The following is a 17,150-nucleotide window of genomic DNA, read 5'->3' on the forward strand; positions in this document are numbered from 1 at the left end:
TATCTGACAGAGGGCCTGATTTAGATTTCAGCAGAGGGGTTATTCCGTCACAATGGTGAGGGATATCCGGTCTGATGAACTCTAAATCCCATCGGAAATAATGAGATTTAGATTTCGGCGAACAGGATATCTGTCACAGTTGTAATGGAATAACCCCTCTGTCAAAATCTAATTCAGGCCCTGAGTCATCAACAGGTCCGCCTGGTGGATAAGAATTAAAATCCGTGCAGCCACATTCTAGCCGGTCACCATGTTTTCCCACTGTTCCTGATCTCCTTCCACGTCCTTTTCTCAACGTTTGAGACCACAGGCCAACTTAGAAGACCCAAACAATGCATGAGAGACCTACAAAATATAAATTGAAGACTTTTGCATCCAAAATGTCATTGGTCTTACAAACCATTCGCTCTGATAATAAGGTCATTGGACTTACAACATAGTACACTGAGAATATTACAGACACAATTGATGTATTAACTCCCAAAAACTGAAGACAAAAAAACTGAAAGATATACACAATCATTTTCGAAAGAACTGAATGAAGCAGGAACAAAGCTCACAGCAACTGAGCGCACAAGACATTAAAATCCTCAACAAGGGAACCTCGCTAATCTAATCATTGAAAGAAAGATTTACAAAAAGTGTATCTTCATAAGTAAATCTATTCTTCTCACGATACAGACTAACCAAGTAAAAAACAATGGTAAAAGGTACCTTAAACTAGAGTAAAGAATCCCTTCTTTAAAGATGAGCATAAATCTAGAGAAAGCTGCACAATTTCTCTGTCTGTTTTGAGGCGAAAGTGAATAATAGAACTCTCTCTTGCCGACCTACCAAAGGTACAAACAAAATTCAATCCAATCTAGATATTCAAGTTTACTAGGCAACTTTTCAGAGACGTTTTTCTATGGAAATCCTTAGCACCACCACCAGGATCAAATCATTCTCTCATTTCTCAGAGCCCATTTTCTCCAAGCTTCTCAATAATATCAGTTTGATTGTATCAGCTTTCTGAATGAACTTGATCAACGTCTATCTTTTACACCTAATAGTTCAGGACTGTCTAAAAAGAGGGCAGGTCTCTCCTTTGCTGAAAAAAGTCAGGAATGGGTACAGATGATTGTCAAACTTACTCTTCCTTGCTGAAGTCTTTGAAAGCCTTGCAGGGAAGCAAACAGTTAATAGATGAAAATGACTTTCTAGACAAGTATCATTCACATTTTATATCTGGACACAGCACAGAGGCCACTATCCTAAAAGTACCTGATGATCCACATGGCATTCTACACAAGGGCGACCTGTGCCTGCGCAGCCTCTTGGACCTGTCTACCTCCTTTGGCACAGTAAATACTTTCAACCTTCTGAAACTCATCAAAGGAAGAAAGAGTATGAACGGCTTAATCTTTAATTGGTTCACATTGCACCTTAAAAACCAAAGTCAACACATAAAATGACAAAACGCCCTCTCTAGTACACTCTGGCCCCAACAAAGCACTTACAAGGCCCCATAAACTTACTTACACTTTTCAATTTAAACAGAGCCTCTCTTTTTAACTGCTTCAACATGTCTTACAAGCATCCACAATTTGATATTTAGACATCACTTTCAATGATAATGAATGTGTGTTCCAGGTCCTAGTGACATCAAACCCCGAATGACATGCCACCATCTTAAGCTGCTTAAAATGTCGTTCCTCCAAATTCCCAAAAAACAGCTCTTTTTCTGAAAAGACTGTACTGAAGTGCAGCTCGGCCATAGCTGATGGTTTGAATTCAATAGACTACATCTTCGACAGAAGTATGAACCTACAAACGGACATCCACTCTCTGGCTGAAGTGACACAATCCCATCTTACACTTCTGTCAGAATCACTTCAACTGGCTGTCAGGAGTGACCCGTCCTGAAACATTCAACAAAGGGGTGAAAGGTTTGCTGTACCAATGTCACCACTTCTTATGATTACCCCTGACTGTGCTGGGGAGAGTCCCACTCAGGCACAGAGAACTAACTGCAAAAAGATTATACATACACATGTTGCTATAGGCTGTTATTTTAATCCCTTCGTGAACTCCAACTGTACCGACTTTAAATAATGATATCAGTCCTTCATACAGAGAGGCAGACCCTTTATTCTATGCGTCAGTTTTATTCATCTGAATGACCTTGTAATCTGATCCTACATACAGTGTTCTGCACTCACTGGGTCTTCTCCCTATGGATAAAGCATATAGGGGGTTATTACAACTTTGGAGGAGGTGTTAATCCGTCCCAAATGTGACGGATATACCACCAGCCGTATTACGAGTTCCATAGGATATAATGGACTCGTAATACGGCTGGTGGTATATCCATCACTTTACCGTCACTTTTGGGACGGATTAACACCTCCTCCAAAGTTGTAATAACCCCCATATTGTTTAATAAGATTTGATGTTGCGGGCATGCACTCATAAATTACATCTGACTTAATGCTGCCTAACTAAAACTTATAACTTTAAAGCAAAACATAACACAGAGAGTCAGTGAATGAGACTTATTGACTTTATCTTGCGAGTGGAGTCTTTGAATACATAATACTGTGGTTTACACAACTGAATCAGCCTTTTCTAAGCAAGGGGAGTGATTGATGTAATCTGTGTTCTGGTCCTTAAATAGTAAGCAAGCATTTGCAAAGCAATAGGTCTCACGTTTAATATGTATGTTTCTCTATTACTGAGAGAAAGAGCACCAAGTATGAAGGGAAACTTTGAAAGATTGTCCAAAAGAAAACATTTATCCGGCACATGGGAGTGAGGTAATAGTGCGTCAGTGGAGTTATGCTTCCTCAGCAGGGACGTGTGTTTCACCTGTAGGCCACTGGGACGTGTGTTTCACCTCAAGGCCACTGGTGCAGATCCTGGTGTGTTCACTTAGCCGTTCATCCCTCTGAGGTGGATAAAATGAGTTCCTTTAAGTTGTGTTACACTATTCATCAGCTTTGAGAGTCAGGATACCTTTGTGGGAGAATATATGCTTTACAAATACATAGGTGATGCCATGTTATGAATCAGGGTGGTAAGAGAAGTTGTAGCAATGAAAATACTGAACGGCGCAGAACTTTACTGATGTGAAGGTATGTAAAGTAAATGCTAAATAAGGTTTGATAGAAGGGGTGTAACAAAGACCCCTGCAACACCTCTGGCACAGGGGTTCCCCAATCATTCAGGGGTTCCCATTCAACCCGGAGACAATGAATATTTGCGAGATATGGGAGACTCAGGGGCCCCTCATCACATTGTACGGGGGGGGGGGTATCATTTTGCGTTACACTATTGATTGATAGCTGCACGATTTGGAATGGAGCGAAAAACATAATTTAGGACAGAGAGGAAAATGCCAATCAGCAACTGGAAAAATGACATTAATTGAGAGGATGGACAGTGCTTTGTCTATAAAAAGTAAGAAAACAGTAATTTCAAAGGCGTGAAACACAGGTTAAATCAAAATATTTACTTTAACGGTGACCAAAGGTTGTTAGCAATAGTTTCTGCAGCATCAGCGGCTGACTGAAATTAATTAAAAGCTGCTCCATCCGGGCTCTTCTAAAATGGAATTAAAAAACGACAGTCCAGAGCTTTATAAAAGCACAGCTCCTATTTAATATAAATGCTTGCAAAATAAATGCTAAAGTGGGATTCAAAGCAGCACTATAAACCTCTGAGTTAAACACATTACATACCAGTTCACAAAAAAAAAACATTTACATTGAGCGGGGGGGGGGGGGGGGGGGGGAGGGGGTTGAGTTCATGGTCAGAGGTTCAAACCCTGGCTGGTCCATTCAGCCTTTTATACATCTGGGTCAATAAAATGAGTACCTCGTGAGTTATGTAACACTGTTCATATAGTATTCAGCCCCAGGATGCCCTCCGGACTTGGATCTTGGATGTTATGTTATATTATAAAGCTTCCCAGTTAGAGAAGTTGTAGCAATAACAGTACTTAAGAGTGCAGCACTTCACCAGCTTCACTTCCGAAGGTAGAAAAAACCCACTCTTGTTAACAGATTGGAAAGCATCTATGTTGGGGTGCATCCTAAATATCGAATCTATAATATCGAGGCATGCAAATATCGAATCCAAAATATCAAAAGGTAAATATAGCTTTTCTGTACCTAACTGTAGATATATTTACCTTGCTGAGATATATATATAGGTATATATACACAAAGGAAAGTGCTGCTCGTCATGGGCACTAAAAGACCGCACTCCAGAGTTTGATGTGAAAGCAATATTTAATGGCAACGCGTTTCGATCTTACAAAGATCTTCCTCACTGCCTCTATCATACAATGTGAACCTTCGCATTTAAAAACAACATGATACACCAAACACATAAACACAGTGAAAACACTCTGATACAGCCAAATTTTCAAAGGAAAGACTCACTACAAAAATTTCACTGAAAAATGTAATTGAAAAATATAAATTGTGAGAACAAAATCTAAGTAAAATCTACATCACAAATTTAGAGATAATAATAAATCTCAAAAACATTTCATAATACATAACATATTCTCTATTTCAAATTCAGATACAAGATCCTAGCCAAGTGGCCTCAAAAAATCTTCATGGTCACACTACCTTAGAGTCACTTAACACACAAAAAATAAAAAATTAACTCATTAACTTATTATACTCAAATACTTTTTCTGCGGCAATAACAGAATATCCTTGAGGATAAAGAAAAATAAACAATTGTACTATAATCTCAACAAAAAAAAATGCACATACAAATATAAGAAAAAAAGACGGAGCATATTCGGAACAGGAGGAATCTCGGAAATCCAAGAATCAACCCACATGAACAAAAAGTTCCCCATCAAAGTTAAGACCCATCGGGGCCTTACTATGAAGACGGACAATATATTCTGATTCCAAAATCCGTCACCTCTTCTCTCTGTCGCCACCTCTTGCTGTTAACATCACCCTGTCAATACCAAAGTATGAGAGTATATCAGAATTTTGAGAATGCATTTCCTTCCAATGTATAGCTACTGGGTAATTCTGATCATAGTTCTTGATTGCCCTCAGATGTTCAAGAATCCGCTTTTTCACAGGGTAGATTGTGATTTCTACATATGTCAGGCCACTCAGACAAGTGAGAACATAGACACAAAAATTCACTACTACACTTAATGAATTTGGTAATTCTCCGGCTTTTCCCATTGGGCAGCAAAAAGGTTTTTACATTCTTGCTACCTCTACATGCTTTGCATCTTCCACATTTATAAAAGCCATTTTGTTCTGAAAACCAACCTTCCTGCCTAGTTCTAGTGCTGAAATTACTCCGAACCAACATGTCTTTCACAGACCTGGATTTGGGTTAGGTAATCAATGGACGTGGTGAAACTTTTCACCCAATGGTAGGATCAGATTTTATAAGATGCCAACGTATCGTAATCATTTTTTTTTATTTTAACTGATTCAGCATTATATGTGAGGATCAACCTTACAACCTGATCTCCACTAGAAGCCTTGGCTTTCTGGTCAAAAATATTCTTTCTAGCAAGGGTACTCACGCTCAGCAGCCACCAAAACGTGCCAGGGATAGCCTCCCGCTCAAAATCTCCCTAGCATAGTTCTCTCTTTCTTCTCATATGCCTCTGTACTGCTACAACTTCATCTTGCTCTAAGGAGTTCCCCGTACGGAATGCTCCATTTCAACTTGGTAGGATGATGACTGTCCTCATGCAATAGGCTATTGTCTACTGTCTTTTCTCCGAAAAAGAGAAGTTACAAACTTTACCACTGTTAATCTCCACATGCAGATCCAGAAAATCCATCTCACTATTGTGTATCTGGCGTGCAAATGTCAAATTCAGATCATTACGTGCGATGTATACCAGTAAATCTTGTAGTAGGCTCTTGGGACCATCCCATATAAGGAAAAGATCATCAATGTATCTAGTCCAGAATGTTATGTGCCTAGTCCACCTTACGTTCTCTTCTGTCCAGACATGTTGCTCCTCCCACCAACCCATGAAAATGGCTGCACAACTTGAGGCAAAGCAACTGCCCATCACAGTGCCAGTGATCTGCCTATACCATACATCATTGAAAAGAAAAAAATATTTTCTAAATAAAATTTCAACATATCTGTTGGACCTGGCTTTTTGACAGGGACATCCCCAAACTTTTTGCCTCCTTCCTCCTATTTTTTCTGACCTGTTGTTGTTGGCTTTTGACCTCTGGGCACTTTACCACTGCTAACCAGTGCTAAAGTGCATATGCTCTCTGTGTAAATTGTACTACTGATTGGTTTATCCATGATTGACTATTTAATTTACTTGTAAGTCCCTGGTAGAGTGCACTACATGTGCCTAGGGCAGGTAGATTAAATGCTACTAGTGGGCCTGCAGCACTGGTTGTGCCACCCACCTCAGTAGCCCCTTAACCCTGTCTCAGGCCTGCCATTGCAAGGCCTGTGTGTGCAGTTTCACTGCCACTTCGACTTGGCATTTAAAAGTACTTGCCAAGCCTAGAACTCCCCTTTTACTACATATAAGTCATCCCTAATGTGTGCCCTAGGTAACCCCTAGAGCAGGGTGCTGTGTAGGTAAAAGGCAGGACATGTACCTGTGTAGTTATATGTCCTGGTAGTGTAAAACTCCTAAATTCGTTTTTACACTACTGTGAGGCCTGCTCCTTTCATAGGCTAACATTGGGGCTGCCCTCATACACTGTTGAAGTGGAAGCTGCTGATCTGAAAGGGGCAGGAAGGTCATATTTAGTATGGCCAGAATGGTAATACAAAATCCTGCTGACTGGTGAAGTCGGATTTAATATTACTATTCTAGAAATGCCACTTTTAGAAAGTGAGCATTTCTTTGCACTAAAATCTTGTTGTGCCCTTCAATCCACGTCTGGCTAGGTTTAGTTGACAGCTCCTTGTGCATTCACTCAGACACACCCCAAACACAGGGTACTCAGCCTCACTTGCATACATCTGCATTTTGAATGGGTCTTCCTGGGCTGGGAGGGTGGAGGGCCTGCCCTCACACAAAGGACTGCCACACCCCCTACTGGGACTCTGGCAGACAGGATTGAACTGAAAGGGGGCTTGGTGCATTTCTTAGAGACTCTTTGAAGTCACCCCCACTTCAAAGGCACAACTTAGTATAAAACAGGGCCTCTGCCCTACCTCATCAGACACTTGCTGGAGAAGAAACCTGAACCAGAAACTACATCCTGCCAAGAAGAACTGCCTGGCTGCTCAAAGGACTCACCTGTCTGCTTTTCTACAAAGGACTGCTGCCTTGCTGTTGGCCTGCTGCCTTGCTGAACTCTTGTCTGGCTGTAAAAGTGCTCTCCAAGGGCTTGGATAGAGCTTGCCTCCTGTTCCCTGAAGTCTCAGGACCAAAAAGACTTCTCTCTTCCTCTTGGACGCTCCGTGCGCCGAACTTTTCGACGCACAGCTTGTTCCGCGGCAAGAAAAACGCCGCACACCGACGCTGATCAACGCGACGTCTTCGGGACGACCGAAACTTTGACGCACGGCCTCGCAAGGACAACGCCGCCCGACTTCCCGGGAGAAATCGACGCGACGCCTGCCGTGAGATCAAAACTTTGACGCACGGCCTCGCAAGGACAACGCCGCCCGACTCCGCAGGAGAAATCGACGCGACGCCTGCCGTGAGATCGAAACTTTGACACACGGCCTCGCAAGGACAACGCCGCCCGACTTTCCAGGAGAAATCGACGCAACGTCTGCCGTGAGATCAAAACTTTGACGCACGGCCTCGCAAGGACAACGCCGCCCGACTCTGCCGGAGAAATCGACGCGACGCCTGCCGTGAGATCAAAACTTCGACGCACAGCCCCGCAGAACGACGCGCAGCCGGAAAACAAGCAGGAAAATCCACGCACAGACCCGGGACATCTGGTAATCCCCGCGACCCACAGAAAGAGACTGTCCGCGCGCCGGAAAACGACGCTCGACTTCCCCGCGTGGAAAATAACGACGCAAGTCCGTGTGTGCTGGGGAGAAATCGACGCACACACCCTTTTTCCACGCATCTCTTCCTTTGTGGCCCTCTGAGGAGATTTTCCACCAGAAACCAGGTACTTTGTGTTTGAAAGAGACTCTGTTTACTTTCTAAAGACTTAAGACACTTTGGGGGTCATTCTGACCCAACCGACCACGGGAGCACCGCCAACAGGCTGGCGGTGCTCCCTCGAGCATTCTGACCGCGGCGGTTCAGCCGCGGTCAGAAACGGAAAGTCGGCGGTCTCCCGCCGACTTTCCGCTGCTCGGGAGAATCCTCCATGGCGGCGGAGTGCGCTCCGCCGCCATGGGGATTCTGACACCCCCTACCGCCATCCTGTTGGCGGTAGGGGGTGCCGCGGGGCCCCTGGGGGCCCCTGCAGTGCCCATGCCAAAGGCATGGGCACTGCAGGGGCCCCCGTAAGAGGGCCCCACAAAGTATTTCAGTGTCTGCAAAGCAGACACTGAAATACGCGACGGGTGCAACTGCACCCGTCGCACCTTCCCACTACGCCGGCTCAATTCTGAGCCGGCGTCCTCGTGGGAAGGTAGATTTGCCCTGGGCTGGCGGGCGGCCTTTTGGCGGCCGCCCGCCAGCCCAGGGCAAATCTCAAAATACCCTCAGCGGTCTTGCGACCGCGGAGCGGTATTTTGTCGGGGGAAGACTGGCGGGCGGCCTCCGCCGCCCGCCAGTCTCAGAATCACCCCCTTTATATCACTTTTCAGTGATATCTTTACAAATTCATATTGCAACTTTGATCGTTTTAACCTGAAGATACCCAGATAAATATTATATATTTTTCTAAACACTGTGTGGTGTATTTTTGTGGTGTTATGCTATGGTGTTGTATGATTTATTGCACAAATGCTTTACACATTGCCTTCTAAGTTAAGCCTGACTGCTCGTGCCAAGCTACCGGAGGGTGAGCACAGGCTGATTTTGGATTGTGTGTGACTTACCCTGACTAGAGTGAGGGCTTTTGCTTGGACAGAGGGTAACCTGACTGCCAACCAAAAGCCCCATTTCTAACATTGGTGATCAGCGGTGAGGATAGGACTTGTGTTTGTGCAGTGACATACAGTAGCTAAGTATTTCACTACCTACCCACAGTTGAAGGTCAACTTGATTTTTCATCTTTTTTGGCTTTTGGTTCTCTGATGTCCTCCTGGATATACTATTGATATTTGGGACTTTGGATTTTGTTTTTTGCTGATAAGATCTTATCAGAATGGGATTGCTTACCTACTCATTCTTTGTTCGTACTGACCACCTCACTAAGGCTGACCTAAGGGAGCTTTGCAGAAAATGGGGCCTTCCTGTAGCAAGGAGATCTACTAAAGCGGAGATGCTCCATCACTACATAGTCTGGGGGGAGGAAAGATGGGCAGAGAGAGAGGCAGCAAGAAACCAAATGACTAAGTACCCCTCAGATGAGGAGGAGGACTACGCACAGGAGGAGGAAGACTTCTCACATGAGGAGGAAGACTACTCAGAGTTGGACAGTGACCCAGAAATAGATGAATGGCTCTGAGGTCAAAGGCGACAGGAGCAACAATTAGAGGAGTATCTTGCAGAGGTTGAGGCAAAAAGACTCTTAGCCCTGGAAGAAGAAAAGATTGCAGCTCAAGAGCTGAGCTGTAAAGAGCTGAAACTGGAGGCCGGAAGGGCTGAGTCCAGTTCAGATGGTGGCAGCAAAAATCCTGCATCTAGTACTGCTGAAGGAGGGCACAAGCCCAGAGATGTGGTGCCCAACTTGAAGAAGGGAGTTGACACACCCCAGGCGGTTCAAGGGTATGAGGTAGTTCCCGTTATGCACAGGGTCCCTGAGAAGGATTGGGGGACTGGCACAGGGAGTCATATTCCTACTGGGGGGAGGGACACTTTACTGACTCTAGCAGAGAGTGACAGAGAAAAGGGTTCCCCCCTGGTGGACGTCCTGGATATAGAGTGTAGAGACATCCCAGAAGAGTATGGGTTGAGTGTCAGGGACAGACAGATACTGTCTCACCAGTCTCAGGAGGGTGAAGTAGAGTGCTTTTCCAAGGTTGAGTTACTGGGTGGTTGGGTGAAGGGTACTGTGGTTAATACATGTGAAGGGCAGAGTGATGTAATTGCTGGAGAGCATATGTCTGGTCCTTATTTTCCAGAGCTATGCCAACACCAGGTGGAGTGTGAGTTCTCTGACCCCAGGGAACTTACAATGGAGGCAGACTTCTGGGTGAGTACCAGAGAGTCTGAAGAGGCATTTGGGGGTGCTCCTGAAGGGAGTGGTCTAGGTGGTTCCCAACCCAGTGTGGTGGGAAAGGATTGTAGTGTCCCAGGTAGGTCCCAGGTCCTAGAGGGTTCCATGAGGGAACACCAGGAGGGAAGCCTAGCCTGAACCGTAGGGCCACCTTTTGAGGGAAGCCCCGCAGTGTCAGAAGAACTTGGGGGGGGTGACTGTAGCCAGCATCCCAACAGTTCTGGTGTCTGGCAGTACCCCTCCTAGTGAGGGGGTGCAGAAGTCCAGACATAGGGTTGAGAGGGGGTTGCAGACCCCAGTGGAGGACCTTGAGAGTCAGGGGACAGCTCTGAGAGCAGAGCCCCCCAGGAATGACCCAGGTGAAACCGTTTCTGGTTTGGGGGAAACCCAGACTCTGCCGGATGGGTAGAGGTCGGGAGACCTGGGCCAACCAGACTCTTTTGTGGCCCTTGGGGACGGTGTGTCCCTTGTGGGGGGTGAGAGTGTCCCCCAGGAAGTCCTGGCATGCCAGGCAAAGATTCAACCTCAGGGTGGTGACTCTGGGTTGGATACCCAGGTTCAGAGGTTAAACTCTGACCTGGTGGGAGGTAGATGTGCCACCCAAGAAGTCCTGCTGTGCCAGGCAATTGTCCAACCTCAGGGTGTTGACTCTGGGTTGGGTGACCAGGTTCAGAGGTTAAACTCTGACCTGGTGGGGGGTAGGTGTGCCCCCCAGAAAGTCCTGGCGTGCCAGGCAATTGCCCAACCTCAGGGTGGTGACCCTGGGTTGGGGAACCAGGCTCAGAGGTTAAACTCTGCCCTGGTGGGAGGTAGGTGTGCCTCCCTGGAAGTCCTGGCCTGCCAGGCAATGGTTCAACCTCAGGGTGGTGACTCTGGGTTGGCTAACCAGGTTCAGGGGATAAACTCTGACCTGTTGGGGGGTAGGTGTGCCCCCCAGAAAGTCCTGGTATAACAGGCAGTTGTCCAACCTCAGAGTGCTGACTCTGGGTTGGATAACCGGGTTCAGGGGTTAAACTCTGACCTGGTGGGGGGTAGGTGTGCCCCCCAGAAAGTCCTGGCGTGCCAGGCAATTGTTCAACCTCAGGGTGGTGACTCTGGGTTGGATACCCAGGTTCAGAGGTTAAACTCTGACCTGGTGGGAGGTAGGTGTGCATCCCAAGAAGTCCTGCTGTGACAGGCAATTGTCCAACTTCAGGGTGTTGACTCTGAGTTGGATGACCAGGTTCAGAGGTTAAACTCTGACCTGGTGGGGGGTAGGTGTGCCCCCCAGAAAGTCCTGGCGTGCCAGGCAATTGCCCAACCTCAGGGTGGTGACCCTGGGTTGGGGAACCAGGCTCAGAGGTTAAACTCTGACCTGGTGGGGGGTAGGTGTGCCCCCCAGAAAGTCCTGGCGTGCCAGGCAATTGCCCAACCTCAGGGTGGTGACCCTGGGTTGGGGAACCAGGCTCAGAGGTTAAACTCTGACCTGGTGGGAGGTAGGTGTGCCTCCCAGAAAGTCCTGGTGCGCCAGGCAATTGTTCAACTTCAGGGTGGTGACTCTGAGTTGAATGGCCAAGTTCAGAGGTTAAACTCTGACCTGGTGGAGGGTCAGTGTGCCCTCCAGGAAGTCCTGGCATGCCAGGCAATTGTTCAACTTCAGGGTGGTGACTCTGAGTTGAATGGCCAAGTTTAGAGGTTAAACTCTGACCTGGTGGAGGGTCAGTGTGCCCTCCAGGAAGTCCTGGCATGCCAGGCAATTGTTCAACTTCAGGGTGGTGACTCTGAGTTGAATGGTCAGGTGCAGAGGTTAAACTCTGACCTGGTGGGGGGTAGGTGTGCCTCCCAGGAAGTCCTGGTTTGCCAGGCAGTGATCCAGTCTGAGGGTACAGACCCTGGGCTGGAAGACCTGGTTCAGGGTGTCCCCCCGGAGCTGGAGGGAGGGGCTACTGATAACAGTGCCCCTACCATGTTGTCTTCTGAGGAGGCCACTCCTAGTTGGAGGGTGCTGGACCCCAGAAGGGAGGGCAGGGGGAGGGAAGCCTCACCCCGGGCCCTAGTCCAACCTGAAGGTACAGGCCCCAGGTTGGAGGGCCAGTTGCAGGTTAACAGCCCTGCACTGGTGGAGGAATGGTACAGGGCGACTTCTGTAAGCACCCTGACCATGTTGGACTCTGGGGGTACCGCTCCAGGAGGGAGGGTACAGAGCCCCAGAGGGGAGGACCAGGTTCAGGCTGTCATCCCTGACCTGGTGGAAGGGAGAGTGGTTAAAGGGTGCCCGGCACCTGGGGCTACCGCCCCCCACTCTCCACAGCCACAGTGGTTGGAGAGCTTTGAGAGGCCTGGGGCCTGGCTCTCATCCCTGGCAGCTGTCAGTAATCACTGTGGCTTGCTGTCCGGGTGGACAGAGTTATCCCTGGGGAGGGGACAAGTGTCACACCCCTGGGGTAGAGTGTGCAACACCACTGTGTTGGCCATGGTGGTACTATCCTGCTCCTGGGATACATCTGTGAGCAAAGTAAGGTTAGGTGCTGCACAGATGGGATCCGCAGGTAAGGAGAAAGGTTCCCCATGGGTTGGCTTAGTGGGCCCTGAGAGTATGGACAGAGTGATCCAATTGGAGTCAGGAAGGCGAAGAACTGGAGCATGCCCCTGCTGTTGTGGGCCTGGGTCCTTGTTCTGTCGCCTCAAACAGGGAAGTACATCAGGATAGAAATTGTTCTCCCCTGGCTTTAGGCTGGTAGGGGGTCATGTTGGAGCTGGCTTTTTGACAGGGACATCCCCAAACTTTTTGCCTCCTTCCTCCTATTTTTTCTGACCTGTTGTTGTTGGCTTTTGACCTCTGGGCACTTTACCACTGCTAACCAGTGCTAAAGTGCATATGCTCTCTGTGTAAATTGTACTACTGATTGGTTTATCCATGATTGACTATTTAATTTACTTGTAAGTCCCTGGTAGAGTGCACTACATGTGCCTAGGGCAGGTAGATTAAATGCTACTAGTGGGCCTGCAGCACTGGTTGTGCCACCCACCTCAGTAGCCCCTTAACCCTGTCTCAGGCCTGCCATTGCAAGGCCTGTGTGTGCAGTTTCACTGCCACTTCGACTTGGCATTTAAAAGTACTTGCCAAGCCTAGAACTCCCCTTTTACTACATATAAGTCATCCCTAATGTGTGCCCTAGGTAACCCCTAGAGCAGGGTGCTGTGTAGGTAAAAGGCAGGACATGTACCTGTGTAGTTATATGTCCTGGTAGTGTAAAACTCCTAAATTCGTTTTTACACTACTGTGAGGCCTGCTCCTTTCATAGGCTAACATTGGGGCTGCCCTCATACACTGTTGAAGTGGCAGCTGCTGATCTGAAAGGAGCAGGAAGGTCATATTTAGTATGGCCAGAATGGTGATACAAAATCCTGCTGACTGGTGAAGTCGGATTTAATATTACTATTCTAGAAATGCCACTTTTAGAAAGTGAGCATTTCTTTGCACTAAAATCTTGTTGTGCCCTTCAGTCCACGTCTGGCTAGGTTTAGTTGACAGCTCCTTGTGCATTCACTCAGACACACCCCAAACACAGGGTACTCAGCTTCACTTGCATACATCTGCATTTTGAATGGGTCTTCCTGGGCTGGGAGGGTGGAGGGCCTGCCCTCACACAAAGGACTGCCACACCCCCTACTGGGACTCTGGCAGACAGGATTGAACTGAAAGGGGGCTTGGTGCATTTCTTAGAGACTCTTTGAAGTCACCCCCACTTCAAAGGCACAACTTAGTATAAAACAGGGCCTCTGCCCTACCTCATCAGACACTTGCTGGAGAAGAAACCTTAACCAGAAACTACATCCTGCCAAGAAGAACTGCCTGGCTGCTCAAAGGACTCACCTGTCTGCTTTTCTACAAAGGACTGCTGCCTTGCTGTTGGCCTGCTGCCTTGCTGAACTCTTGTCTGGCTGTAAAAGTGCTCTCCAAGGGCTTGGATAGAGCTTGCCTCCTGTTCCCTGAAGTCTCAGGACCAAAAAGACTTCTCTCTTCCTCTTGGACGCTCCGTGCGCCGAACTTTTCGACGCACAGCTTGTTCCGCGGCAAGAAAAACGCCGCACACCGACGCTGATCAACGCGACGTCTTCGGGACGACCGAAACTTTGACGCACGGCCTCGCAAGGACAACGCCGCCCGACTTCCCGGGAGAAATCGACGCGACGCCTGCCGTGAGATCGAAACTTTGACGCACGGCCTCGCAAGGACAACGCCGCCCGACTTTCCAGGAGAAATCGACGCGACGCCTGCTGTGAGATCAAAACTTTGACGCACGGCCTCGCAAGGACAACGCCGCCCGACTCCGCCGGAGAAATCGATGCGACGCCTGCCGTGAGATCGAAACTTCGACGCACAGCCCCGCAGAACGACGCGCAGCCGGAAAACAAGCAGGAAAATCCACGCTCAGACCCGGGACATCTGGTAATCCCCGCGACCCACAGAAAGAGACTGTCCGCGCGCTGGAAACGACGCTCGACTTCCCCGCGTGGAAAATAACGACGCAAGTCCGTGTGTGCTGGGGAGAAATCGACGCACACACCCTTTTTCCACGCATCTCTTCCTTTGTGGCCCTCTGAGGAGATTTTCCACCAGAAACCAGGTACTTTGTGTTTGAAAGAGACTCTGTTTACTTTCTAAAGACTTAAGACACTTTGGCCCTCATTCTGACCCTGGCGGTCTTTTCGCAAGACCGCCGAGTTACCGCCGCGGTGAAGACCGCCGACCGCGGCGGTATGCCGCTGTGCGCATTCTGACCGCTGGGAGCGTTCCGCCGGAAAACCGCCAGCAGCCACACTGGCGGTCGGCGGGAAAGTGGAGACTGGTCAACCTCCACCGCCACGCCAGCAGAACACCGCCCACAGAATTACGACCCACATATCTGTGTGGCGGTCTTCTGTTGGCAGTCTTCTGTTGGCGGTCACCTCCCCATGGCTCCCGTCGCCTCCCGGAGGACCAACGCACAAGGTAAGTTGATCGTCCGTGAGGGGAGGGGGTGGGGGGGTGTTGTGTGATGTGGGCGTGCATGGGGGTGTGCGTGTGAGTGTGTAGAGGGGGTGTGTGAGTGCGTGTATGCGGGCGGGGGTGCTGCTGTGTCTATGGGTAATGTGTGCTGTTCGGCAGGTGCGCATGTCTGCATGTATGTGTGCGGGTATGTGTCCCCGTTGTGTATGTGTGTGTAGGGGGTGTGTATATGTGCATGTTGGGGGTGTGTGCATGTCGGGGTGCATGTATGTGCATGTCGGGCTGGGGGTGGGGAGGGGGTTCGTACCACCTCTGGGGGGTGGCAGGGGGGTGGAGGGTGTGGGGGGAGGACTCGGGTGGGTAGTGGGGGGTGGGGGAGACCCCTATCAGTGCCAGGGAAGGAATTCCCTGGCCCCGATAGTGCTTACCGCCATGGTTCGCACGGCGGTTCCCGCCCGCAAGAAACCGCGGCGGTAGGCAGGGTCATAATACCCTTGGCGGTCTTGGGACGACCGCCGGGCCGGAGTGCGCAAACTCCAGCCCGGCGGTCATGACCGCCGTGGCGGTCGGAGTGGAGAAGTGGCGGTCGGTCGCGGCGGGGACCGCCGCGGTCAGAATGCCATTTTTAATACCGCCGGTCTGTTCGCGGTCCGACCGCCGTCTCTCCGCCGACCGCCAGGGTCAGAATGAGGGCCTTTATATCACTTTTCAGTGATATCTTTACAAATTCATATTGCAACTTTGATCGTTTTGACCTGAAGATACCCAGATAAATATTATATATTTTTCTAAACACTGTGGTGTATTTTTGTGGTGTTATGCTATGGTGTTGTATGATTTATTGCACAAATGCTTTACACATTGCCTTCTAAGTTAAGCCTGACTGCTCGTGCCAAGCTAATGGAGGGTGAGCACAGGCTGATTTTGGATTGTGTGTGACTTACCCTGACTAGAGTGAGGGCTTTTGCTTGGACAGAGGGTAACCTGACTGCCAACCAAAAGCCCCATTTCTAACAATATCCAAAAGCAACATAGTGTGGTCATATAGATAAATGACTTTGTCCCGAAAGAAGTGTCTGCAAGCCCCAATGCCTGGAGTGCACTCTGGAGTGCGGTCACTTAGTGCTATGACGAGCGTCACTTTCCTTTGTTTATATTTTACAGCTACCGGTGGCTGTGACCTGCACCCACTCCACGAAGGTGGATGAGGCCGGGTAATATCGGAACTTGCTTTTGGTATGTGTATGTATGTATGTATGTATATATATATATATATATATATATATATATATATATATATATATATATACTTACCTTTTAATATTTTGGATTCGATATATATATATACACACACACACACACAAGAATATATATATATATACACATGTATATTCCCAGCATAGGAATATATATATATACACACATTTAAGAATAGCAAACCTATACTTCCCTACCTTCTCTGTATACACTTAGCTTTTGATATTTTATCCCTCGATATTCTGCCAACAACATTTTTATATGTGGATATTATTGGGGTCGATCTTCAGTGGTACAACTGTCCACGTGCCGTGAGTAATACGTAACGTGTGAAGTGTGCTGTTTGCATCACTATCAAGCGCGGCATGGCTCTGGCATTTCTGGTGAAGAACAGTCGTGTGATACGAGAATATCCGCCACGACAAATGACAGTGAGACTAGTAAACTAAATAATGGAAGCATGTTAGCTCACAGCAGCTAGAATAAAACACGTTGATAAAAGCGAGCTCTAAGTGCCAGCACCATGAAGCCCAAGAAACCAAACATGAGACGTGAAACACTGTGAATTGTTAATATGATGTTGAGCGTTAAAGACACGCAAAATTATGTTGAAAATAACTCATATTTATACTTCTTTAGCGCCGCATTTGCGTCAT

Source organism: Pleurodeles waltl, chromosome 11 (genome assembly GCF_031143425.1).
Source record: "Pleurodeles waltl isolate 20211129_DDA chromosome 11, aPleWal1.hap1.20221129, whole genome shotgun sequence".
Taxonomy (NCBI): domain Eukaryota; kingdom Metazoa; phylum Chordata; class Amphibia; order Caudata; family Salamandridae; genus Pleurodeles; species Pleurodeles waltl.